General features: G+C 39.6%; 1 long non-coding RNA gene across 1 annotated transcript; it reads left to right on the forward strand.

Moving 5' to 3' along the window:
- On the forward strand, nt 1-26,918 carry LOC141564010 (uncharacterized). The gene is made up of 3 exons (XR_012488555.1): nt 1-17,553; nt 20,239-25,825; nt 26,208-26,918. It is a non-coding gene; the product is annotated as an uncharacterized LOC141564010 (long non-coding RNA).
- The last annotated feature ends 280 nt before the right edge of the window (nt 26,919-27,198 follow it).

A 27,198-nucleotide genomic window follows, 5' to 3' on the forward strand; every position in this document is an offset into this window, starting at 1 on the left:
ATTTCTTGACTTAGTGTTTAGGATGGTGGCTTTGAATTTCCACTTTCAAAATTTGATCCTGATATTTTTCTTCTTCTGGGATAAGGCACAGATTTAAGGAGAGAATCTCAAGAAAATCCTAGCTCACTATTCTATATAACCCCACACTTTGCTGATAACTGTGAGCTAGATAAAATTTTTCCTATACTTTTGGGGGTGAGAAGTGCTTTGATATGCATAAGGAGTCAGGTGTGACTTGAACCCAGGTCTCCTAATGGCAGGCCCACAGCCTTTTCTGCTGTGCCTTACTGTTGACCATGTCACTGTATTAGGAGCAGAAGGGGAGAGGCCAAAGGTACTTCTCAGAACAGAATGGTCAGCATAGAGGAGTAGCATGGAAAGGGGCAAGGAAGTAGGGAAATTTGTCAGGAGTAGAGATGTTGCTTTTTCTCCCTCTTGCTAAAGGGTAGTGCCTTTTTTTTTTTTTTAAAGTCGGTCCTACTATTTCTTTCTATTCAGTAACTAACCTTGGTAAAGATGTTTGAAAATTAGGAATTGGCATAGTGTACTTAAGTATTTAAAATGCACTTTAATGGGCTTTTGAGGGAAAGAAATTGTCAGTGAGTTTAATTTTCAGAATGAAATAAATAAGAGAAAGTCCAGATGGAAACCTAGGTAATACTGGAGCAAAGTTGGAATGAAACAAAATTTCAGGGTTGAGTGCAAGATTATAGATAAATGATCTAAGTTCTAATAAACAATGTTGGGCCTCGGGACTGGGAGTGTTTTATTGGACTAAATTGCCATCATGAATCTTGGAGCTGACACCATGGAAGCAAATCCCTATGGAAGAGGAAGGAAGCACGAATTGGCATCTGAACTATCTTTGAAGCTTCTTGATTCCTTCCTATTTAGACTTTGCCTGATATGTACTGATGTTATCATGTCTCCATCTCTAACACTTTTCTTCTAGTCTTTTACTCTACATATGTATGAGAAGAATGTCTCTGAAACATGCACAGATAATGCTTTACCTTTTTTTTTTTTTACAGAAGTTCTGTAGCTATGGGCATATGAACACAATCAGTAGTCACTGTGGTAGTGGGAAGGAAGGGAGGAGTAGAGCAGGATGTAAATAGATTCCTGAAAACCTTGGTATTCTCTGGGGTGAATGAGCAGGAAATCTTCCTACTCTGACTCTTGGGAAGATAAGAGTTCTTCCTCAAACTAGTTCTGGTCTCTGTCTTACCAGTTCTCCCCTTTGTTGGTTCATATATCTCATAACCCTTCTCAGCATGTGACACTGTGGAAACTACTGTTCTGGTTGCTCCTGGCTTTGTTAACCATTTGTTTTGTGACATTGGGCAAGTCAACTCAGATCATAGAATTACTGATTAGGAGCTGGAGAGTAAGTTTCTGGACCTCAGGGTCCTCTGCTTGGAGACTAGGGACATTGGGTGAGATTAGTCCTCAGATGCCCTTACTGGGAATAGTGTTCTGAAATTCCTCCTTTACCCTGGCAGATATATAGATTATAACTTCTCATAAGGCAGATGTCCACACCCCTAATCACAGTACTCAATACTTAGAGCTCTACCCTCTCTCTATAGATAACCTCATTAGAGGCCTTAATCTTCTTGTCCCTGACCCAGGCATAATAAGAGAATCACCAACTAATCCCCATAGTGTGTTGTCTGTCTTAAAAGACCCTGATGGAATGAGGTTATAGTCAATTTTGATTTCAGAAGAACAAAAACTTTAAATCAAGAATCTTGTAAAATTATCAGATTAGTGCAGCCTAGCTTTCATTTCTCTCAGAAGATGCTAGTCAGATCTGAGGTCTCAGATGGTTTTGCTCCATAAAGAAAGTTAGGCAAAAGGTATGTAGAATATAGAAAATAGTTTTAAGGCTGTTTCAGTTTCAATCAGTTGTGTATCATTTTGACACATCTCTTCCTACTGTAGGTTAGAATGATTTTCTGGTTTTATTTAAGTAGATGAATCCATGTGTCCACATGAATCCAGTGTCTTATATAGGGAGAAGAATTTTGTCTGACTTTAAGCAAACATTTTAATGGCATTTTTTTTTTCAAGATTAAATTCTATGATTAAACAGAGTATTTATAAAAATAGTGAATCCTCTTAATGCATCTTAGGACACAACCTGCAGCCAGCTTACAGGTTTACCCATGTTAACCTCAGATATCTTAAGTTATATTTAATGGGAACAATTTTACTTTAGGTATAGGCGAGTCTTATCTGGTAATGAGCTGTATAATAATGAGATTTTGCTGAAGAAACTGAGAATCAGTCTCCTTTTATTAATCTAATTTGTCAATTTCTTTGGATCATTGGATGTTCAAAAAATTGAGCAAACATCCAGAATTACAACTGACACCTATTTTTATACTAAAGACAAAAATCAAACAAAATGAGTGGTTGTATTTTGTTCTATTTATACTATACTGTATTTTACTTAGTATATTTGAACCAGTATTAATCTTTTGGACCTTTCAGGCCCCTTGAGAATTTTTTCTCAGTTCCTACAACTGCTTTTTTCCCCTGAGGGGAAAAAGGTTTTTTCTAATTTAGCGTAAGGATTCCTGTTACTTTGGTACAAGGATCTTTAGTTTTGTTATATTGCTACCATTTGGTGTTTTGATTTTTTAGATTTGTAATAGTTTGAAAGCATATAAATGTTTAGCCTCCATCTCTGACTCATTTGCAAGAATATAGGCCCTAAAAAAAGTTTCTAAAAAAGAAATCCTCTCAAAGTTCCATTTTTCCATATAGATGACTCAGAAAATTGTTTACTCTGACATACTCAACATAATATTTTGCTTGGTGTTCTGATAACCTTGTAACTGTGCCTTTTGGATCCTATTGTATAATTTGTGTAATTCAATATTGAACAGACCTCATTTTGTAAAATTCTTTTCTTAATTGCTAGTATTTGTAAACAGTAAAAGCACTTCACAGGTACATCTGCAATTTGGGTGGTCTGAATATTACTCCCGTTTTACAGGTGAAGAAACAGATGTAGAAAGAATTGCCATCCTTCATATTACTAATATATGGCAAGGCTGGACTTGGAACTTCTTTCTCTCTTAACTGTGGTTGCAGGGGATGATGGTGACGGTACATAAGATATAAACTTTGGTGATGAAAAAAAGCTCATCCCGGGCTGTGTCCTTAGCCAGTCTGTGGGAGAACTAAGGACCTCTTTAGTTTTGGCTTCTCACTCAGAAATCTGCTCCAAGAGAATCAGGCTTGGATCTGCCCAAGACAGAGCTGAGGGGCTTGTCTGCTTGAATTTGGACCTTGTGCCGCATAGAAATTAGGTCTGGTTGGTTTGATGCCCCTATCTGTAACTTTATCTAGAGTTTTCAATGTGATATGGAGGTGACTTGGGTTTCAAAAAGCTCTTCCAGTGAGCATATTAATCTGACAGGCTTCTTCACAACATAAACATTCCCAAATTATTCTCGAATACCTAAATGTTACTATGTACTCGGCTCAAAAACGTTTATTGGCTCACCTGCCTGTAGGATAAAATACAATTTCCTTATCTTTGCAGCTGAGACCAACTAGGGTTGGACCTGTCCTGCCTTCCCACCTTATTTTTGGTAATTTCTGTCACACATTTAGATTCTACCCAGACAGGACTTTCCCCTGCTTCCCAAATTCCTCCTGGGACTCTTCATCTCAGGCTCTCCAAGGTATATGGAGTTCACATCATGTAGAAGGCCAGCTCAGGTGCCATCTTTTCCATGAAACCTTCACTGTGATGGTCTTTTTCTTACAAGGAATTGACTTTCCCTTAGAGTTTGTCAGAGTATGTTTTTGGATCTCTCCTTTGCCTGTCTGTCCGTGTGTCTGTCTGTCTGTCTCTGTCACACACACACACACACACGTGATTATTGGTGTTTAGTTGATGTTTGTCGAATTGACTTGGCCAATTTGGAAAGTTTTCCATTTCAGGCCTTTTAGACCATCTTTTGCTGACTGCCGAGGCTCATCACCAAATACTTAGTCGCCAGGTAACTAAAGTTACTTTGCCTCAGGAACTTTAAGGTCTAAGGTATGAAGAAGTTTCAGCCTATCCTACTTAGTGCCCATAGCAGAGCTGCTCTTCCAGAGCTTTCAGTCATCAAGGACTTTGTCCAGAGGGTGGTCTGTATGTTACAGTTTCTTCCTTAGCTCTGTAAATGAAATGAGATCTTTTTAAAGCACTTCATACAGTGCTTGGCACTTAGTAAAGTAGGCACTTCTATGGCTTCCTAAGATCAATCCTTTGCTTAAAAGAGTTGGAGATTTTAAGGAAAGAGTGTTAGGAATTTCCATTCACTTGGATTCATTATTCAGTACTGAAATTGGAAGGAGAGTGGATTTCCATGGAAGCTGCTAAGGGTTTTTCAGGAGGACATCAAGTATGGTTCTGATCTCAGCATTTCAGCTCTAGAACCAAGTGGTAGCCCCTGGAAAAAGCAGTCTATGCTTTCTAAACATCAGCAGTTGCATTTGTCATGGGGTGATAAGTCTCCCCAGGGGTGGTGATAGTGTGGTGAAGGCCTGGGCTTAGATCTTAGAAGTCTAGAGAACGTGGCCCCAGCTGGTGTCATCATTATTCTTTACAGAGAACAATGCAATTTAGGAGAGTCACTTTTAGGAGATCAGGGAATGAAAAGCAGCAGCAGCTTCTCCCTCTCATCGTTAAGTTGTGTTTGCTTTTGTATCTAGGCTGAGCGACTTGGGGGGAAGTGCTGCCAGGGTAAGATTGCAGCTTCTGAGTACCTCCTAGAACCAGAACCAATCCCTGGCATAGACTTTGATAGTAATCTTGGGGAGGGTCACTCAAGATTCCAAAGGGAACGTTCTCTTCCAGTGAAACTTTCCAACTTAAATAGCACAAGCTGTGAGACATCTTGTCCTTACTAGCAAATTTTAATCGAAAGTATCAATTTTGTTGCTCTGAAGGGAATGTTCTTGGCACCAAAATAGCCTGATTTAACAGCCTGAGATAAAGTATAGCAATGGCCACCAGGAATATTAGCTTTATTCTCTTCCCAACAGAAAGGTAGATGGTTTGTTTTCTTCAGAAAGGAAGTAGCCTCCATGTTTGATAAGTGGTTTCATGCCCACAAAATAAGGATACAGATGTGATACATTGGCAAAGGGACCTTCCTAGATGAACTCTTGGTGCAGGTCAGAACCTCTGCCACTTGTGGCCTTGAAAGGAGATGAAGAAGAGGAGAAACTGGAGAAACTCGAACCTGGCTCTTAGGGGGCCTTTCTGGCACGGCATGGTTCCTTCCAAGCCATCTCTCCCATGTTGCTGATGCTAGTGGGATAAAATGGGACCTATTGGGCCAGCCTTAGATAAGAAGGGAGTATGGTAGTGAGAGAGAGAGAGAGAGCTGGTCATTTATCTTGCTCAAACCACATCTGAAATGTTTGGTGCATTTAAAAATGGACGTTCATTGATAAATTGCTATTAAATCAGAGGAGAAAAGCCCTGAATGGAAGGGAACTGTAGCTGGTGATGTGGAAATTGGTGGAAGGAACTGGAAGTTCATCCTGGAGAAGAGAGGGAAATGGTGGTGGTAGAGGATCTATCCTAAAGTAGAATTTGGATGGGCTGCCATGGGAGAGAGTCCATTTGTTCTTTTGCTTGAGCACAGAAGACAACTTGAACAGTGGGTTGAAGTGTAGTAGAGAAGTGGTTTTTCAGCTTGTTTTCAGGACATGAAATGATGGGAATAGCTGATCGCTATGACATTTCAAAGCTCACTTTATGTAGGTTTTACTATCATTTCCATGGTACAGGAAAGGAAACTGAGGCTTACAGATGTTATGACTTAGAGTTGCCCCCAAACTAAATGGGCTCATTTGGGAAATAGTGAAAACTTCTTTTTGGAGGTTTTCATGTGGAAACCACATGAATTGCATCTTGTTGGGGTTCTTGAAGGGGAAGTATCCATTTCTGGAACAAGTTTTGCACTAGGGGGTCTTTGAGAGATCCCTTCTGATTCTGAGCCATTGCAATATGTGAAAAAAATATTTAGTCGTCTTTTTTTTCCCCTTGGAAACAAATATCTTTTGTTGTACACCTAGCAAGTTTCCAAGCTGGCTCCAAGTCTGGTGCTTTTTCCTCTAGGGACAATTATTGTGGTGCCTAGGACATGATAACCTACTAAATTAATTCACCCTGGTGTTCTGAAGATAGATCCAGGCAACGAATCATCTTTTTGATCTTAGACAAAGCCAATTTTGTTCCTAATTATTCTTTGCTCGTCAGTTTTTTGTGTACATAATCATGTTGTGTGTGACTGAAGCAACCACTAGAGAGCAGAAAAGTGCCTCCAAAAGTGTTTATCTTATTTACTACAGCCACTGAAAGTCAAGTGGAGCTTTCAGGTGCTATGACCTTGGTCATTTGACTTTGAGCAGGAATTTTCCTCTCAGAGCCCAGTATTCTTCTGAAGAAAGTACAAATGCTATCTGTTTTAGAAGGTAATTCTGGAGTAGCCATGCTGTACAGGTTCTAGCATAATCTTGTTGGTTTCTATGTTTATGTGGTTCGTGGTCCATGTGCATACTAGAGACCCCCAGAGAACTGATCACAATTATTTTAGACGTTGTCCTTTGTGAGTCTTGTCCATATTTTCCCATAAACCCACCCTCTATAAAAAATCTCCCTGTTAGTGCCAGAAGATCTTTTAATGACCCTATTCTACTGTCTGCCTGTTGATCCAATAATGTCCCTGTTTTTTTGCTACATAACTGGTTTACCCTTTTATTTCTGATCATACATTCCCTGGATTCCTCTTTGTGACACTCCTTGCTTCCATGTCATTATTGGCAATATGCTATATTCTGCTTACATCCACCTTATATGTGATGGTCTAAGGTTTTCAGCCACAAATAAAAATCTAGTTCCTGTACTAGGGACTAGGTGCTTGAAAAATATAGATGTAACTGAACTCGGAAAGAGCAAAATAAGATGAAAAGTTGTTGGTTGTCAATTAATTGTTCATAATTGGGCTATTTTTTCTTCCTATCAAGGTGTATATTGAGAATGACTTTTTTATTTTCTCATTTTTCAATTAACAAACACTTAAATTTTTTTCTCTTCACCCATCCGCACTTTAAAAGAAAAATAAAACACTAAAAATATACATAACTAATCAAAAGAAATTATCTACTTTACATGTCAAAAGTATATCTCATACTTCTTGAATAGATCACCTCTCAGGAGATAAGTATCATCCATTCTCATTAGTCCTAGAATCATGGTTAGACCTTTCATTGATCAGCATACTGTCTTTCAAAGTAGTTTGTTTATATATGTTGTTTCTGATTTGTTCTTTGATCTTGCTCATTTCACTTTGCATCATTTTATACAAGTCTTTCCATGTTTCTCTGAACCCTTTGCTTTTGTCATTTCTAAGGATGAAATAATATTCCATTATACTTAGATACCATAATTCTTTTGATCATTCCCTGACTGATACATTCTGCCTAATCCATTGTTTCTAGTTGTTACTACAAAAAAGATGCTATAATTATTTCTGTAAATATAAGTCCTTTTCTTTTTCCCTTGATCTATTTGCAGTATAGTTGCTGGATTGAACAGGTTAGTCACTTATTGAGTATAATTCCATTTTCCAGAATATCTGTGTCAATTCACAGCTCCACCAGCAGTATGTTAATGAATGTTCCCTCTTTTGCCAATATGATGGATGTGATATTAGTTATTTGAAAAATTGTCTACCATTGACAACTGTCATTTCATATCTTTTGAACATTTATCATTTGAGGAAAGGGTCTTAGGCTTTAAAAAAAAAGTTTTTCAATGGTGTTTTATTTTTCCAAATACATGTAAAGATAGTTTTCAACATTCATTTTTGTAAAACTTTGTGTTTCAGATTTTTCTTTCTCCCTCTTTACCTTCTCCATCCCCAAGACAGCAAGCAGTCTGATATAGGCTAAATATATAGAGTTGCTTTAAACATATTTCCATGTTTGTTATGTTGTACAAGAAAATCAGATCAAAAGGGAACAAATCACGAGTAAGGAAAACAAGCAAACAATAACAACAACACAAAGGTGAAAAACTATGCTTTGATCCATATTCAGTCTCCATAGTTACTTTTTTGGATGTGGATGGCATTTTTCATTGAAAGAATTTTATTTTTTAAATTTCAAATTACTTCCTTGTCTTTTTTGAGAATGAGTCATCAGAAACTTGTGGATTTCTTTTCCCTAGTTAACTGGTTTCCCCCCTAATTTTAGCTGTATTTGGTTTGAGCAGTAATTTTAATTTGTTCAATTTTACATAAGCAAAATTGACCATTTTAGTCTTGTTTGATCATGAACTTTCCCTTTATCCATAGATCTGAAAGAAAATCTTTTCCTTGTTCCTTCAATTTGTAAATAAGATAGCATTGCTGGCTATAAAACTCTTATAGTCTGAAAGGAATTTTATCTATTTCATCTCCTTTTCCTGTTATTGCATGAAAAACTGGCAATTGATATCTTTTTTATTGGGCTTGAAAAAGACAGATTAATTCAGGAGTAGCTCCTGAGGTGATTATAGTCAGTAGAATTAAATACTGATTTGAATTTGCATAACACTTGTATGAAGAAACTTGAAGGTTTATTCTAAATTTGTGTGTGTATATGTGTGTGTGTGTGTATCTCTATATATTACTATATACTTTTACACATGTGTCTATATCTACCAGTATATACCTACTTATAGACATAGATCATCTCAGAACACCATATATGATTGATCAGAGAATTGGCTTTATGCCCCAGAGTTGTATTTCTGGTTTATGAAAGAATGTGGAAATTATTCTGCAAGTTATTTTCACAAAGAGGAAGATCATTGGCTTTGACATCAGGGGGATGATCTGAGTTCAAATCAACTCTTTATCTTACCACTGCCTGAGTCTCAGTTACTTCATTAATAAACTGGGGATACTAATCTTTGCATTACTCACCTCATGGATATTTGGTGAAAAACACCTTGCAAATCTTAGAGCAATGTCCATAGAGTTGATGTCTTTAGCAAGTCACTCAAGTGTCTTAAGTATCTGTCTCAAGACAGGTGGGGTCCTGCAGTGGTGGGCATACCTCCTCACCCTGGAGTTCTTTGTGTCAGTGAAGGTCCAGTATCACTTTCTATCCATTTGAATACTTCTCATCCCCATCCTTTGGACAGTCTTTGATCCCTTTATCTTTCATGAGATACAAGTCTATAAAGTGTTTTTGGTGCAAACTCTGGTTTTGGGTGTAGTAACAGTTCCTTCTTTCAGATTTTATGTCTTCCTTAATAATTCCCATTTTTACATTTCTTTATTGTTAAGTGTAGAGGGCTAAAACTCTGGACAAGTATACTTGAAACAAGGTGTTAACTTAGTGGAATTGATGAGGTGATGGTTCTCTAGTTCACATATATACTTAGTATGGTGATGTAATTATTCTCTAATTCACACATAGTATGCTGTTCCGATGTAATTACAATAAGGTATATAAGGTATATATACAATAAGGTATATAAGAAGGACTTGAAGATAGACATTCTATTTTTGACCATCTTCCTGGTGGCTCTCCTACCTCCTGCTAAGATCAAGGCCTCCAGAAAGCTAGAACGAACATTACAATTAAGGTCATTGTCTTCATTTGATGCCTCAAGGGGATGAGCCCTGGGAGCCATCTTGGAGATTTTCTTTTCCATCCCTCTTGTTCTAGATCTGGGGGAGCTGAGGCCCACAGAAGGGTGAGGTCCCATGAGTCAGTAACAGGTAACAGCTCATTTTGCTTTTCTGTTAAGATTCCTGTGAGAATATCTTCATTGAACAAATGAGTAAACTGAGGTTCAAAAAGAAGTAACTTTCCTGAAGATGGAAAAAATAAATAGGCTTGTACCCAAGATCACAGATAATGAAATAACCAGAATCAAAATGAACTTTTATCAGGAGGGAGAAGGGGTGGAGAAATCATAAGAGAGGAGATCTTATTAACTCTCTGTGTCATGGAGTCCTTTGGCAGTCAATCTGATGAAGCCTGTGGACCACTGCTCAGGAGAATTTTTTTAAATGCATAAAAAACTTATGAAGGAAATCAATGCTACTCATGTGTTACTACTGAAGAATATTTTAAAATTAGATTCATGGGCACCCAAGTTAAGATCCCTTGATGTAAGGGAGAGTTGAGTAGCAACATCCTGATTCTTTATTTCCTGAGGTAGAGCACTGATGATCAAAGCTGGAGCTATGCCATCTATGTAGTTATTATACAAACTTATCATTCCTAAACCATATTTTGTAGAGTTCCTGTGAGATTTAACCTTACTTTGGTAAATACATAAGTTCTCAGGATTTCACTTTTCTCATCTGTAAAATGTGGAGAATTGTTTTGTTTTGTTTTTGTTCCAAATCCTATAGTTTCTATATCTCACTGTACACACAGACACTATTTGTGAGTGACATTGTTAATTTGATTCCACATTGATCCTTGTTAGGCCTTTCAGGATAATTGGCTTGCTTACACTACTGATGGAGAGCTGGTCGGTTATCCTCTATTACTTGGAGGAACCAGTCCAGTAGTGTTTCAGTAATAAATGAACCAAAACACCAACTGAGAGCAGTTAATGCTTTTTCACAGTTAATCATCAACAAACCATGGAACAAAACTGAAACAATGGCTTTTCCCTCTAGTTCTAATCCTTTCTGTCTGTCCCCCAGCAGTAGTCTCTAAATTGTCTTCTGATATCTTCAGTGCCACATCCTGCCACCTGTCTGTACTTTGTTTCCTCCTGACACTTTTGCTTTCTCGTGACTGATTTTATAAAGCATTTCCCCAAGGCCTTAGGCCTTTGGCGGGTCCTCTTTCTATGGACTTCCTTAGAGGCCCCTCCACTGAGTGATAGATACATCACTTCTGCTGCACTGTGGGACCTGGCTTCATAGCCTGCGCAGTCACTCACTGGGTGATTTGGGATAAATCCTTGAAGTTTCAATTTCCTGGTCTCCAAAATGGGCATAGTAATAGCACCTCTTTCATAAGATTGTCATTAGGATCAAAGGAGATAAAGTGTATAAAAAGCAATTTGCAAATCTGTATAAATGCTAGCTGTTGTCATTATCGACATCATTCATGTTATTGCCATGCTCTCATATTCTCTGGTCTACTTCCATCTAAGCTCTCATGCTCTTTCTGATTGTTCTGATTGCCTAGAGCAAGACTTAAACTGTTTTTTTTTTTTTTTTTTTCCATCCACCACCCCTTTTTGCCCAAGAAAGTTTTACATGACCATCTCTTGCATCTGAGCCAAAGGTATTTCTGGCAGCATTTGTGGTGCACAGTGTGAAGTTCACGTGTTGTGTGGTTAGAACCAAGGCTGCAGTGAAGTTTTGGAATGCAACAGGAGCAAGCGCTGCCAGGATTCATTATGTGTTTTATTTTGAATTAATTTTTTTTTTAATTGGGAAGAATGTCAATATTTTTTCCTCTTAATAATATTTTATTTTTCCAAATACATGTAAAGACAGTTTTCAGCATTCATTTCTGTAAGATTTTTTGTGTTGCAAATTTTTTCTCTTTCCCCTTCTCTCCCTTTCAAAGACAGCAGGCAATCCAATGTAGGTTAGACATGTACAATACATGTGCAACCTATTTCCATATTTGTCATGTGCAAGAAAAGTCAGTCCAAAAAGAAAAAACGTAGGAAAGAAAAAGTAAACATAAAAATGATGAGAATACCATGCTGGGATCTGCATTTAGTCTCCAAAGTTTTCTCTCTGGATGTAGATAGCATTTTCCATCCCAGATCAATTGGAATTGTACTGGATTATTTCAGTACTGAGAAGAATTAAGACATAGTTGATCTTCACAGAATCTCACTGTTACTGTGTACAGTGTTCTGGTTCTGCTCACTTCACGCAGCAAGGGTTCATACAAGTCTTTCCAGGCTTTTCTGAATTTATCTGCTTATCATTTCTTATAGAATAATAATATTCCATTACATTGTATACCAAAATTTATTCAGCCGTTGCCCTGTTGATGGACTCATTGAATTAATTTGTAGTTGGTTGTTCAGACACTTTTTATTGCTGTCAAATTTTTCACAACCTCCATGTTCGGTTATACAGTCCCAGGTGGGATCACAACCCACAATTTAAGCAGCTTTGATCTTAGAGGATGCATGAACCTTAATATGAAACCAAAATTATTCTTACTTTTCCTTGTTCCCCCTCCCCTATACAATTAGCTTTCTACTGTGACTTTACATATGTCATTTTCCTATTGGTGAACTTCTCCCTTTTTTCCTGTGTGCCTTACTCTTAATTACTACCCAAAATGAATCCTGTCTGAGCTAATCATTTTGCTGTCCCTTACTTAAAACCTGTTTACATCTAGTCTTGTGCCTTTGTTTGTTGTTTCCTGAACATGTGATATATTCCCTCTTTCATGACTTCTCTGTTCTGATAGCAGCATTTGTTATGTACTTCATTGCTTTATTACATTGTCTTTTTATTTTATGTGTCTTGTTTCAGTGTGCCTAAGAGGGGAGAGTTGGCTCTCTTGCTAGATTTTCAGGTAGAGAGCCTGTCCTTTCTTCAGTGTTTTTTATCTTCCAAAACCCTGAATAGAATTTTCTGCATAAACGACATCCAGCAAATGCTCATTAACTGGCAAAATTTGAGAACACATTCTGTTTCTGACTTGACCGTGATATGTGTGTAGATATAAAAGCCTATTAGCAGGTTGGTGTGGGAGTATAACAGTGGAAAGAGCTCTGGATGCACATTGCAGAGACTGGGTCCCTCCCCCAGTACCACCACTAATTTACCTGTGTGACCCAGAGAAAGACACTTTTCTCTCTGAGTCCTCAGTTTCTTTCTCTGTTAAGAATAAATAGATTGGATTGAATGACCAACTTCTCAAATTTCTTGCTCTAATGTTATGTATAAGTCTGTGATATCTTAAGGTTGGGTTGAAGAATTATCTCACCTGGTCTTTTTCCTGTGAGGAAACGAGATGTGTGTGGGAGTGGAGAGATGGATTTAAAGAAGATTGGTCTCTCCTAAATGACTCATGCCTGCCATTCTACTGATACAGCAAAAATATTCAAGTTAGATAACATTTCAACAAATAACATAGCCAGAATATTACTTCCCTCAAATGACTTCCTATTTCCCCTGCCCCATATTCTGAGTGCCTAATTAAGGCTCACTTGCTTTGTTGTGCTACAAATTCTAGCAAGGGAAATGAGTTTAGATAGTGCTTGAATACTTACCATGAAGGATTTGATCCATTTATCTGTTGTGGTCTGGAGGTGAAATTTCAAGTAAGTGGTCTAAACTTTTGTCATAGGTGAATTGTTAAAAGAAGTGGGGAATATTTATTTTGGAAAAGAAAAGGTTTGGAGATTGTCACCATTTTCAAATACTTGGAGGCCCTCAATTAAATCATATTAAGTTCCTACTTTGGGCCAAACCAGATGTGAATATCAAACAAAAGTTAAGCCACCTTTTTTCTCAAGGAGAATGTCTTTCAGGAGAGAATGGGTACCTTAATGTGGATTCTCTGGAAGAAAAAGGCTGGTTCTGTGTGAGCACCATTAATATTTAGAAGAGGCTGTCCCAAGTCAAAATAGCCTGCTTTGAGAGATGATAGAACATGAGGATGAAGAGAACTATGTTCATGTAATGCTTGCTGTAAGTCCTTTTTCCTTCCCTGTAAAGGAAGTGGTGTAGCTATTCCCATCTAACACACTTTAAAACCTAGGTACACCCATGTTCACATAGCCTTTGTCAGAGTTGGGGTACTTAGGCCTTCCAACTTCTAACACTCATTAGATTCTTGCCATTGATTATCTTCAAATGGAGGCCAAATGGTTGCTTATCAGTTGTATTATGGAAGGAATTTCTTTTTTTTCTCCCTCAAATGGTTAATTTATCAATATTATTTTTTAAAAGACATATATGAGATCAAAATGGAATACATTTATCAATGAATATACTTCTTATAAGTGAGCAGAAAAATAAATGCTTAATTTTCCTGTATCATTGATGTGGCTAAATTTTTAAAATTTCCATTTCAGCAAGAGAGAGAGTTATATTCTCCTTCTATTTCTCCCCACACAATTGTGTACACAAAAATTTTCCCTTCAATTTTTTTGGGAATGTACCTTCTTTGGATGTGACCATCCCAGCTTTCTAGTCATGGAGCCATACATGCCATAGTCCCTCTAGTGTTGTGGCAGATTTTGGGGAAGATCCACTCCAAAGATGCTTCAGGCAAGCAAGAGCACAGTATTCCTACCAGTCCTCTTACTCATAAAGCGCTCCATCAGACAGAATGGGGGTGGGGATAGGAGCCTGAGATTTACATTCCCACAAAAAATGTGATGATGGAGGGGGACTGAAAGCCTTGTGACACTTGAGCCATCCTGAAGTGTGTGATGGAGAGGAAGAAAAACGGAATGTTTGATCTGCATCTTGGATTTCAAGGGTTCAGTGGAAGGACAGGGGGGCGCCGTGGCCAAAAACGAGTCCATTTTCTGCAAAGTCTGGAAGATCCCCACTCTGAGAGCACCCTATGGGCGTATGCCTTCCTGCTGTAACGTGCCCAATATCACACAGTGAGAAAGGGATAGATCTGTGACAGGATCCCTTGTCTTCCAGACCATTCTTAAGTCAAATCACAGAATCTCTTTTTTAAAGGGAAAATGATGTCAAGTTGAAAATCTGTTACTCCCAGAACAATTATAAAGACAGAGCCTAAAAGACAGAAAGCTCAAATTCTCATTATCCTACTTGATACCTGAGTGACCTGACAGGAACTTGATTCCGAGACAAGTCCTTTTGAGGCTGAGATGAACATTTCTCCTCCTGATTTTTGTGGGAGCCAAGACAAGGGTATACTTCTCTTAATTCCCAAACTGATATTCTCCCTGTAAGTAGATGGTGCCATGTTCCAAGAGTTAGTGAATAAAGCATGAATTTGGAAGAAATGTTTGACTTTTGCCAGAAAGCAAAACCTAAGAATTGAGGGAAATGAGAAATGTGACTCTGCTATTAAAGAACTTTTAGTGGGGCTAATAAAAAGAAAAAAGTTCCTATTCTAATGAAGATAACTTATAAGTAGCCAGTGTAAACTATCGAGTTGGAAGGTGATCTAGATTCCCAAGGCCTGCAGGAGGTTATGTGAGAATCCTGGGGTGGGGGACGTACTGCCAAGGAAAGGGGGCAGTTCCAGGAGCTGTCAGTAGCACGTGTTACCATGGAGCAAACAGTAAGAAAGCTGCAAAGGCAGGGAGGGCGAACTTATGCAGTGCCTTAAAATGCTGAACTGGGGGCATGAAATTTTATCTCAGACCCAACAGGTGAGAAGGTCAAACTGTTTTAGGAATAAAAAACAGCAAAGTGGAGGTTGGATTGGAGTGGGGATAACATAGGACAGCGGACGGTTTTTGTAGTAGTCCAGGTAAGAGGTTAACAGGGGCCCAGTACCATGGTGATGGCTGAATCAGGTGGAGAAAAGGGGGCAAATTGAGTGATGTAAAGGGAGAAGCCATTTGGCAGCTGATGGACTGTGGTAAAAGATACAAAGATGTGAGCCTGAGAGACTTGGAAGACGATGTCCTTGGGAGCAAGTCGGGCTGAGGCCATGGTTTGTGAAGGAAAATGATGAATTCTGTTCTGGCCATGTTGAGTTTGAGATGTCTGTGGGACAGGCAATTGGTGAAACCCGTGCTGGAGCGCAGGAGAGAGACTAGGGGTGGATTTATAGAGGTAGCATTGAAGGAAGGAAGAGACGGAATACCCATGATTAGTGAGCATGAAGATGGAGAAAAGCAATGACCTGGCACCGACAGGAGGAGATTCTAGGATTGGGTGCCGAACATTGTTGTGTTCGGGAAATGGGAGGACTGAGAAATGGCAGAATTGGTACCCAAACCATTAGGAACACGTTTTTCCTGACCCCCTTTCTTCCTTTGTTCTTAGCATAACCTTTCCCCCTCCTGTTCCTTCATAAAAATAAGGCAAAACGGTTTCCAGACCCTTTTTCTTATTTAGCTCCTTTTATAACCTCTGAAGCCATGTTCTCAACTTGAGAGAGCAATGTCAGGGGAATGATGGATTGGGAAAGCCAGATTGAAGGGGCCAGAAGAGATGGAGAAAAGTGATATTGCGGACTGGAGAGCTCTGTCAGCCAACAAGAGCAGAAAAGACAGGATGATAGGTGGGGATGTTGGATCAGGTGAGAGAGAGAGAGTGTGTGTAAGGCTGGGGGTGGGGGGAGGCGAGGCTGTGCTTGTAGGCAGCTGAGAGGATCGTGATGATACAGACAGGTCTGGAGCTGTGCCCTTGGTCAGGAGAGCTCACCTCTTCCTTAGAAGAGTGGAGGAGCAGGCAGGGGAGAGATATTTGTGTGTGTGTGTGTGTGTGTGTGTGTGTGTGTGTGTGTGTGGTGGTGATAGGAGGCCAGATCCTCCATCAGAGACCGGGTGCTCCAGCAACATGAGAGGAAGGGGTGAACTGAGGACGAAGAAGTTAGGAGATTGCTTTGCTATTTTCTTCTTTGTCCTTTTCCTTATCTTCAGGTTAGCTGTGTTAAATGGGAATCAGTGTTCCTCTACACTGCTGTGAATTGGTTTTTTTTTCCCTCTAGTTTGTTGGTTTTACTGCCTACTTCACAGGGCTGTTGTAAGAAAGTGCTTTGTCAACCTTCAGATACTTGTAGACCCGGGCCAGGCTTACTATTTGGCATCTGATAAAGTGGATCAGAGCTTAAAAGGATCAAACAATTCTAACAAAATCCTAGTTCCTTTAGGTAGAAACAGTTCTCAGAATATTTAAAATTTAGTTCTGGAAGATTTAAAAAAAAAAAAAAAGCTTGCAAAAGTATGGATATTTACTTGGCAACTTCTGAGTTCTCCCTTGGAAACCCAAGGATTGTTTTTAGCCCCTTTTTTGCCCAAATGTCCCGGTCCCAGATCAATCTACCTGGCTGCCAAGGTTAAGGCATGCTACCCTGCCCCAGGATTGTGGGCAGTAGTCCCACCTTAAGGTGGGAATGGTTTCATTAGCATCTTGGTCCTCAGCAAGGTAAGAATTGAACAACTTCAGTCAGGATCTTTGTTTTTCATTGGTTGGGTGTTCTTTGTGCCTGTGAAATCATCCCCCTTCTGCTTATGAACTGCTGAAACCTGGAGATTTTTGTATATTGTGGCTCACTTGGTGACTAATGTTTTCTCATTTAGCCAAGCAGGTCCCTGCACCCCATACAAAAAGTCCACCGCTGTGTATAAGCTGGAAACCCTTCCTGCCTGGCCAGAGATTGTTCTGAGGTCAGGATCCCCTTCACGCTGAGATGTACCAAGGTGAAAGGGAGCACTTCAGTAGAAGTTTATTCCTTGGCCATTTTATAAGGGAGGACTCTATCCAAAAACAGATCTCTTATCTCTAGAGCACTAACAACCAGGACAGGGAAGATCTCCCTACTTTGAGACCTGAGCCGTGTTGTGAAGGAAGCTGAGCATTCTGATAAGAAAAGGTCAGTAAAATAGAGGACTGAAATGATAACACAAAAAGTAACAAGGAATGCAGAATGCTGATGGATCCCTGATCTTTTTAATGCTTGTGTATTACTGAAGTGGAGGGAGAAAAGTTTATAGGTACAAAGCTGTAATCTGGCTCTCTAATCTCAAGGTTTTCAATCTCATGCGATATCTTTGCTTTTATGTTCATATCAGTTTTAAAATTTAAAGTGTTAGCGAACAAATTGGTGGTGTGCATGTTTGAATTACTGAATTGAGAGTAAATTTTTTCCCTAGGAGATTGGATCTTAGCATATTATGAAGGGCATTGAAACATATTATGTCAGGAAGTTGAGATCTCAGGGTTAGTTGATGCTCTGAATCCTTGGTTGTATTTGGACCTTCGTTGATGTAAGGGGGGACCCCAGTGGAATCCAATGAATGGTCCTGAGAAGACTTTAGGGGGAAAGGTGCTTCAAATTTTTCTTTTATTTTGTGGCTCTTCCCATCCCACATTCTCTTGCATTTCCGGTGTTTTGTTGGATATTAATAAAGTGCTTTATTTTCTAATTCTTAAAATTCCTGCCTTTCCTCAAAATGGTACAGCAACCTTTGGAGGAGGAAATCTCCCTGGGAAACCATTCAAAGATTTAAGGAATTTGTAAGAAAAGAATTTGTAAAAATCCCCAATGCCATTGTGTCAGAAGAGACTATTTCAAGTCTACCTTGATTTGGGAAAATACAATGGGAGTCCTCTAGCTCTGGGGTTTTGATTTGAAAATGTTCTTTCTGTCATTTATTTAAATAACATTTTAGGCCTCCTTCAGTCTAAGACATCAGAAGCTTAGGGGTTTAAATAATTGGTATGTCGTTTTGTTTGCCTTTCATGCTTTAACTCAGTTGTAGAAGAGTTTTCTGTTGGCTTTTTTTTTCTTTTTCTTTTTCAAATGTCTTGATGTTTCAGTCTGTTTATAGCTATTAACAGAAGATCACACTAACTCACTTTTTGTTTAGTAGCTATCTCAGGGTACAAAGCCTTAGAGGACAGCGTTTTAGAGCACACAGTATGAAGTATATCTCAGAGGTCTCTAGGAAAGTCCTTTTTTCCTACTTAATTTTCTACTTTCTCTCCATTTCCTCCAAAAAGTATAAACTATGTATTTTAAGCATCAGCAATAGTAGATATTTTAAATTAACTTCTCTTGTATTTCCATGAATGTAGTAAATGAGAAATACCCAGAATCATGACCTTTACAAAAAAAAAACAAACAAACAAACAAAAAACAACAGAAAATGTCTTCATTTCTTAAAAGGGAATGCTTCTGATTTCTATTCTGTAAGAACCATAAAAGATTGTGAGAGCTGTTTGAAAGGGCCCAAACCTTGATTGAGAAGGAACTTGAGCTACCACCTACTTCAACCAAACCTCTTCTATGGCAGAGAAACTGCTCCAGAGAGGGGCAGGTGATCAATCACAAGTTCACAGAGTTGGTTAATGGCAAAGGTTTGATTAGAATTTAGGTCTTCTATCTCTCAGACTGATGCTTTTCAACCACATCACCAGTCATTGTTTGACCTTAAATCATATATTCAGGTTTTGGATTATTTTAAGTCAAAGTGAATAGCAAAGGTTAATTTGTGCAAGTTTATTTTTCAGTGTATTCTTATGTTCGCCAAAAATACGTTGAACCACTAAATTTGTTGTCTTGTTAATTTGAATATGAAATGAAATCTTTTAATGCCAAGACTACTTGGCAATGACTTAAGTTGTTTGGGTGCAGTTTTACTAAAGTAGATAATTATAGAAAATCTCTGACTTGGGGCAGCTATATGGCACAGTGGATAGAGAACTGGCTCTGAAGTCAGGAGGACCTGAGTTCAAATTTGCCCTTTTCTTAGCTGTGTGACCCTGGGCAAATCACGTAACCCCAATTGCCTCAGCAAAATTAAAAAAAAAAAAAAAGATTTCACCACAAACAGAATTAGGCTGGGGGGAAGGAGGGGAAAATTTGGAACATAAGGTTTTGCAAGGGTCAGTGTTGAAAAATTATCTATCCATATGTTTTGAAAATAAAAAGCTTTAATAAAATAAAATTATATATATATGTATATATAATAAATAGAAGAACTTGGACAGATTTAAAAAAAAATCTCTGTTTTAATTCATATGGAAAGAGGGGCTTAATAGATAATCTAAGATTTAGGGTGATTCTGGAACATCAACCATTTAACATATTTTAGGGCCGGGAACCATTTATCTTTCACCAGTCCTGCTGATGTCTGTTCTAAAAATGGTTTTCTTTTGACTTAAAATATAGTGTTTTGCATTCTGATACAAGGATATAGTGGAAGACCTGTTAATAGAGATTTGTAGCTTAAGGAGTCAGACATGGAGTCAGTGAACTTATATATGAAAAAAATGATATCTTTATTTTCATGCACCTTTAACTCATAATTAGGATAAAAAAGTATTTTAAAACATACTGAGAATGAATTCAGATAGCCAAAGGGTCTGTAACCCCTGAAAAATGTTGAGAATCCATCCATAATCTTTATATTGCAGTCTTTCCCCTCTGACCTGCTTCAAAAAGTTATATAGATTAAAAATGTTTACATGTAACATATTTACTGCTGCAGTACTTTTCATGGTGTACCTTATTTGATGTGGTTAAGTGACGTGTCTCCTGAATTCTGGATTCTAGGATTTCCTCATGGAGATCACCAGCACTACTGTTTCACATATGGTCTGGCAGAATTAAGATGTCAGAAAAATTAATTACCCTGCATTGTATTCATGAGGATCTTCTTGCCACATTAGCTAAGGTTAGTTCTTAAATAACATACATTTACTGTTACCACTCTGCCCTGGGAACCTGTCCAAGCTTGATATAGGGTCTGCTATATCTCTTTGGTCTAGCCTTTGAGAATTCAAGGTCGGCTCTGCATTGTGATTACGCATCAGAGCAAGACTTTAATGGATTTTTTAAAAATCGAAATTAATTTATTGACTCAAATTTTAGCACATTTTCCCATCAAGCAAAATACTCTGAAGTTTAAATGAACTAAAATCCAAACAAACTCTGGAATTGCTAGATGAGAAAGGTGTTTGAACACAATTTCTTTAGAGTAGAATTTACTGGTGGAAACCCTGAGTGGAAAGAAGACTGCATTTGGAGTCTTAAGGCTTAGTTTTAAAGTTTGGTCCTGCCATTTACTTGTATGATGTTGGGCACATTCTCTCATCTCTAAAGGGAGTGGATTGGTATAATTTACTTTGTAGGTATATTCCACTTAAGATCATTTAATGTAAAGAGATGCTAGATTCTTTGTATAAAATACATTATACACACACACACACACACACACACACATATATATATACATATATGCCATTTTTCTTTGTTAATTCCTTTGATTTCATGTAGCATAATGTAGAACATTAAAAGAACCTTGCAGATAATATGGTTCCACCCATTTCTTGGAAGAGGGGATGACTGAGACCCAGGGAAGAAAACTGATTTACCTAATGTAGCTATTCACTGGCAGAGCTGGGAACTAGAACTCGGTAATGTGTAAGTGGATGCTGTGATGCCCACAGGAGGGAGACGACTAGCTCTCCTCCCTCCCCCCTGCTTTTTAGAGGATAAAGTGCTATAGCTGGAGAAGTCTGTCCCCCCGGTGAGCAGCCTCCTTGGACTTAGTTGGCCCGTCACCAGCAGACGTGTCCATGTCGTCACCAGCCGGGATCTGAGCTGGTCCAGTTTGAGAGAACCTGAGCTTGGGCTTGCCAGCCTCAGCCCTGGGCCATCCCCATATCCCAGAACAGATGAGTGGGGCAGGAGAGTGGGGAGGGGGCCGTGGTAGCTATTAACAGTCTGGCCAGTGTGCCTGCTGGTTCAGAAGTGATTCTGAGGGTGACTGTGTCCTGCCTTCCATTTTCTTTGCTCTGCTCCTGGTACTGCACCCCTGAATACAGCAGGCGCTGCCATTGGTGGCGTGGGGATGTGGGAGTGTTGGATGGATAAGGATGCCTTACCTTCACCTCTGAGAAAACGGCTTACGTGTGTGGTCAGGTAGCATCTTTGGTAGGTACGTCTGACCCTTCCAGGAGCGCTGAAGCTTGGACAGAATTTCTACTTTCTATTTCTGTGATTTAATCCTCCAATTGGTCTGCAGTCTCCTGTGCTGCCTCCCTCCACCAGGGTAGAGTTTAAGCCCCCATTGTGCCTTCCTGTCCTGCGTGGTCCTCTTCATACTTCTTCATAAATGTTCTAATTGGCACCTGCTGAGCCTGCTCCAAGGCTTCTCATTTTTTCAAAACGATAGTCACTCAAAATCTGTCCCTTCTTTCTGTGTGACCAAGCACGTGTGTCCAAAATAATCCTTTTATGTCACTTATCTGCAAATGAGTTTTGTGATTTAAGGTCTAAATATATGAATATTAAAAACATGTCTTCAGAATCATTTGGAGGAACTGTCAGTCACGTAGAGGGCAGGTAATTGCCTACTCTCAATATTCTCAGTGATGGAAAAGAAAGTGGAGAAAATCCCCAAAGTCCTCGATTTGACTTTGGAATATGGTGTTAAAAATTTATTTTGGGGTATGGATGATACCATTCTGCATATGCTCTCTGGACAAAAGATGAAGCCCAGATCTCAGGGACCTAGGAGACTTCATTTCCTTCATCTGCTACTTGATGAGGAAACCAGACTTTATAGACTGATGAAAAACCTCCTCACAGAAAATCTTCCCTGGAGTAGGGAAGGTAGTCTTCCAATTTCCTCTTTTTTCCCCCCATTCGGAGTCAATTGAGTCTGTCAAGATGTGCAAAGGTGTGTGATTTAGCAAATGATGGGCTTTCTTTTGTGAGCTTAAGAGCTCAACAAAGCATGTGTTTGGAGAACAGGAGCTGTCACTAGTTTGAAAGCTAGATTTCTTATGGAAAATAACACATACATATAAAATTTTAACATTTACAAAGCACTTTTCCTCATGACCCTATGAGGTGGGGAGAAAATTTCACACTGTCCTGGAAAATGAGCTGTTTCAAACTGTGAATCCCTGAGAGCATCAAACTGTTATTGGAGTTACAGAAAATAAGCAGAAAGCCTTCAGTGCTTCCTAAGTGTCCAGAGAACACTTTCATGAAGAAAAAAGTGGTACAGCTGCCCCTCTCCCCAGACTGGAGGACCTTGGGGTAAGGGTCTGGCTGTGGCTATCTTTGGACCAGCCTGACTAAGGTCAGATCCTCATCACTAAGAGGTTTCCTACAAGCTGATTTTTTTAAAAAAAAAATTTATTTTTTGGCCATGTAGCAATTCATGAAGTTGCAAGTATAGAGAATTGGACAAAAATCACATCTTTCAAGTAGAAGAAATGTAAAACATCAGAGCAGGAAAATCTCCCGAGTTTACTCTTCAACAGTCTGGGACATAGTCCAAAACTGTACATCTCATTTATACTCTTCAGCCTATTTAAACCCAGGTGATCAATCAGTTTCATACCCTAACTATCTTTGGGGAGTGACTAGAGAATTCTCTATTATGAATGGGAAATATGAAAAGGTGACATTTTGGTTGCCTTTTGTGTCTTTTCATAGATCCACATGTGGATCTGGGGGGAATGTTAGAATATGGAGTATTAGAGCTTCACAGCACCTCCTAATAGATCCCCTTATTTAACTCCACCATCATTCTACTGATGCAGAAATGATCCGGGAGTGAGAAAATTCAGGCTCTGAACTGCTAGTTTCAGATAGAACAAAAGGACAGAGACCTTGTAGCTTCTAGAAGTGGGCCCATCTTTTGAGAGCTTCACATAAGAAGGTTGGCCCCAGATGATCTACAGTACTGTGGATTCAGGGGTCTAGCCCCCACAGCTAGATCTTCTGCAAGAATTTCTCATTTCTTTATACAGGGTTGTGGGCGAAGGGTCTCTTTTTTTTTTAAAATGTGAAATCTGCTTCTTTCTTCTGCCATTTATCTTTCTACATTTTTAAACTTTTTTTTCCCCTCCTGGAACCAAGTCTTATTGATTGGTTATTTTTGAACTTGGTTTTGCTTTGTTTCCTTTTGAAAAAAAAATAGGTGAATGCAAATATTTTCCTTTCCTTTTCTCCTCCTTCACCCAGAATTGACACAAGGAGCAAATTTTTTGGAGTTCAGGAATTAATTCACCCTTCCTCTACCTTCCTTTTTTTGGGGACAGAAGGCAGAGAAGTTAAATGTTTTAATGAAGAAGAGAGTGTAAAACAGTTCCCCGAGTTAATAATTTTAGCGTTGAGGGTTTTGGATGACCTTTACATTCATTTTGTCATATCTTGCCTGGGAAGTACATGCAGGGTGATCTTACTGAGCCTTTTCTCTCAGGGTGTATGCTTCCTTGTGTGTGAAGTGAGAGCGTTAGACCAGGCAATCTCTGAGTCTTCCTTAGCTTGCACACGTCTGACCCACGCTTTCCTGGGTGCCAGGCTAAGGAAAGGATTAGGTAACTGAAGGATTGGCAATGTTTGTATGAAATGAGTCAGAAAAAGAGGAGATGGGAGGAGGCAGCATTAGCCACGGGCTAGACCATGTTGCTTTTAGTTGAATCACTGTGGCTCCTATTAATATTCTGCCGAACTTCCTCAGACTTATGGAAATGTCACCAAGCCCATAGTTTCAGATTCTCCTGAGGCACTGATGGTTTTATAGGCCAATCTTTTTATTTCCATTTTGAGTTGCTAGAGAAGTTCCAGTGAAATGAGCCCTTCTAAATTTGTTACCCTCCACGTTTTGTCCTTGGTGGCTATAATAAGTTAGAGAAAGATGGTCTTGGATTTCTGACTCCAGGATGAGTTGAGCTTCCTGACTCCCTGACGCATAATTGCCAAAATAGAAAAAAAAAATGACTTCGTGTGTGCCTGCATATATATCTATATCTATATATCTATGTATTTGTATTTCATGTCCTTTCTGTGCCCTTTCAGGAAAATAGTAGATTATGGTGCTCTGAACTAACAGTCAAGCATTCTAGGTTCTAGGCTTGGCTTTGCCACCAGTTTGCTTTGTGACAAATGAGTCACCAGCCTTCACAGAGTCCCCAAAGGGCCTACAGTGATTTTCCCCCCTGTTGTAATAGCAGGAGTTTGAACTAGATAAGATCCAAAGTCTCTGGTTCTAGCTCAAATCCTACATATTCCAGATTTCTTCCAGTGCTTCTTCCTAGTATTCCAAACTTCTTTTGAGTTTAAACATAATAGTTTGTCAGTAAGTGAATGTAGGAGCTCAGGCCAGTAAGAAATGAAATCATCTTTCTTGGGATCTTCATTAAGAAAATTAGGTATTACTCTCCCAGCTGACCTTGTCCCTGAATATAATGTGAAGAGAAGATGATTCCTAGATCAATGTGGGAGTGCTGTTACATGATAAGTGAGGGAATTCTGAGTATTTAGTTAAAATGTGGAAAATGGGATTTTTGATACACATTTCTTAATAGACAATTCTACATTGCATATTTGTTTCTCCTCTGTTCTTTTAATCCAAACCACGGTTTTAGAAGCCATGTGCTGCCATGGAAAGGGAATTCATTAAGAAATTAGGAAACCTGGACTCCAGCCTGGTCTTGTCTTTGAAAGGTTGTCACACTGGGCAAGTCCTTTCTCCCTGGCTCTGTTTCCTGCAAATGAGCTGGGCCCTTTCTGGCTCTGATTATCAGATCAGCTTGACACAGTAGAGAGTTGGTCTTACGGAGGAGGTCTGACTTCTCATTTTGCCAGGTGCACTTAGTTAACTGTATGACCATGAGCCATTCACTTAGGTAGTAAGAAAACTCTGTTTTTGCTTCTATAAAATGGGAATAAACTGGCACTATCTGCCTCCCTCCTTCCTTTTCTTTCCTTTCTGTATTCATTCATCAATTCATTCTTTTTTGTTTGTTTTATTTATTTTGCATGTGAAGATACATGCCCAAGGTCACACACCTATAAGTGGCTGACCAAGACTGGACCTTGGAGCTCCTGAGTGCAGGGCCTGTATGCTTCCCCCCACCCTGCCTCCCTGGAGCGTGCTGAGAGCGGACAGTGTGCCCAGTTCTGTCTTTGCTTGTCTTGTCTGGTCCTCAACATTCCCAAGATAGATGCTGCAGGCACGCCTGTGGACCAGGATTTGAAGAAAGCCTTCTGGAGAGGAGTAGACCCGGGGAGAAGGAAGAGCGAGCTCGGTTTTAGTTTTCTCTCAGCCGCGGTCGATGAGAAAAGTGGCCAAGACTCCACACCTGCCTGCAGTAGTCTAGAAAAGGTTAACATCAAGGTAAGTGAGAGGTTTGTTTGAAGGGAAGAGTCTTGTCAGAAATTTAGAATTATTTGGCTCCCTCTATGTGGGCAGCTTCTGTATTTTCAGCTGCAGCAACTGTCATCTTAGAAAAACTTTTATTATTAGCTGGGAGTGTTGAATGTCATGGAACACGCAGACCTCCCCTGCTGCTCTCCTGTCCCCCGGAGTACTGTTATTCATTCTTTAGCTGTGGCAGGGTACGGTTATCCAACCTCATTTGTTCTATTTTGGCCCCAAAAGAATAAACTTGAAAAGATGGAAACTTGGTGGGAAGATGGAGTGCCTTTGAAAAGTTTAACAAAAGGCTGAATTGGCATCAGTTTACATATATTTATCATGTTGGCACTGTCTACACCAGTGCAGGTCTCTTCATGACTGGATTGATCTCTCCTGTGGCCATACTGACGAGGAATCTCTTCAAACCTAGCTAGGAGACTGGCCTCCAGAAGACAAGCGGGTGAAGACTCTTCCGCCCCATGGGATCGGTGAGCAGGGCCTGGCCTCTGAGAAGCAAAGGCGGCTTCCTCCCAGTGTGGGCCTGCAGTGCCTGTGGCTGTGCCTTTTGAAACTTATTCTCTATTCTCACCTAAATCGACTCTCACTGGCCCCTTGTCCTGGAATAAAGCTCAGGCAGAATGCTGCCTTAAGGAATCCCATGTGAACCAGTAGCCTTCAAGCATCCCACTTGGCTAAGAAGGATAAAGCAAGCACCATTTGAGAAATCCTAATTAAGTGGGTGTGCTGGGAGGACCCTCCCCACCCGGCAGTCGGTAGCCCCTTGTGTAAAGTAATTATATTCTGACTCTCTGGAGGATGTTAGATTTTCTTTAAATACATTAATGTACTTTTCAAAAAAAAAAAAAAAAAACAACCCCCCAACCCCCCAAAGCTACTTATACAAACGGCAAATACAAGCTGCAGAAGGGGGGATGAATGTTGTCGCTAGGGCAATCCCCTTTTCCAAATAAGGCGGCCTTCTCCTCTCCTGCCTGCTCCTGAATTCACTTCTAAAATGCCATTTGTGTACAGAAGCCAGCTGCCTCTCGGAATAAAGTTCTCATTCAATGGTGTTTGTCCTGACGTATGGATAACTTGAGCGCGTCACAGTCGGACAGGCCGCCTCTGGGAGCCGAGGGCTCTGCCTGGGCGGATGTGGAGGGCTCTGACCCGCTGTTTTAGCCTCTGAGTACTTTCTACAAGAAGCTGGCGACTTCTGCCTTCTCCTGGGCTATCTCAGTGGCTCTGCCCATTTTTGTCAGTCCCTCGCCCCCTGGTCCGTCCGGAGTGTTTGGGCTCTGCGCCTTCCTCTAGGAGGGTGCTGGTTCGGTAGCTCCAGTGCACAGTGCCAT

This window comes from Sminthopsis crassicaudata, chromosome 3 (genome assembly GCF_048593235.1).
Source record: "Sminthopsis crassicaudata isolate SCR6 chromosome 3, ASM4859323v1, whole genome shotgun sequence".
Lineage (NCBI taxonomy): Eukaryota > Metazoa > Chordata > Mammalia > Dasyuromorphia > Dasyuridae > Sminthopsis > Sminthopsis crassicaudata.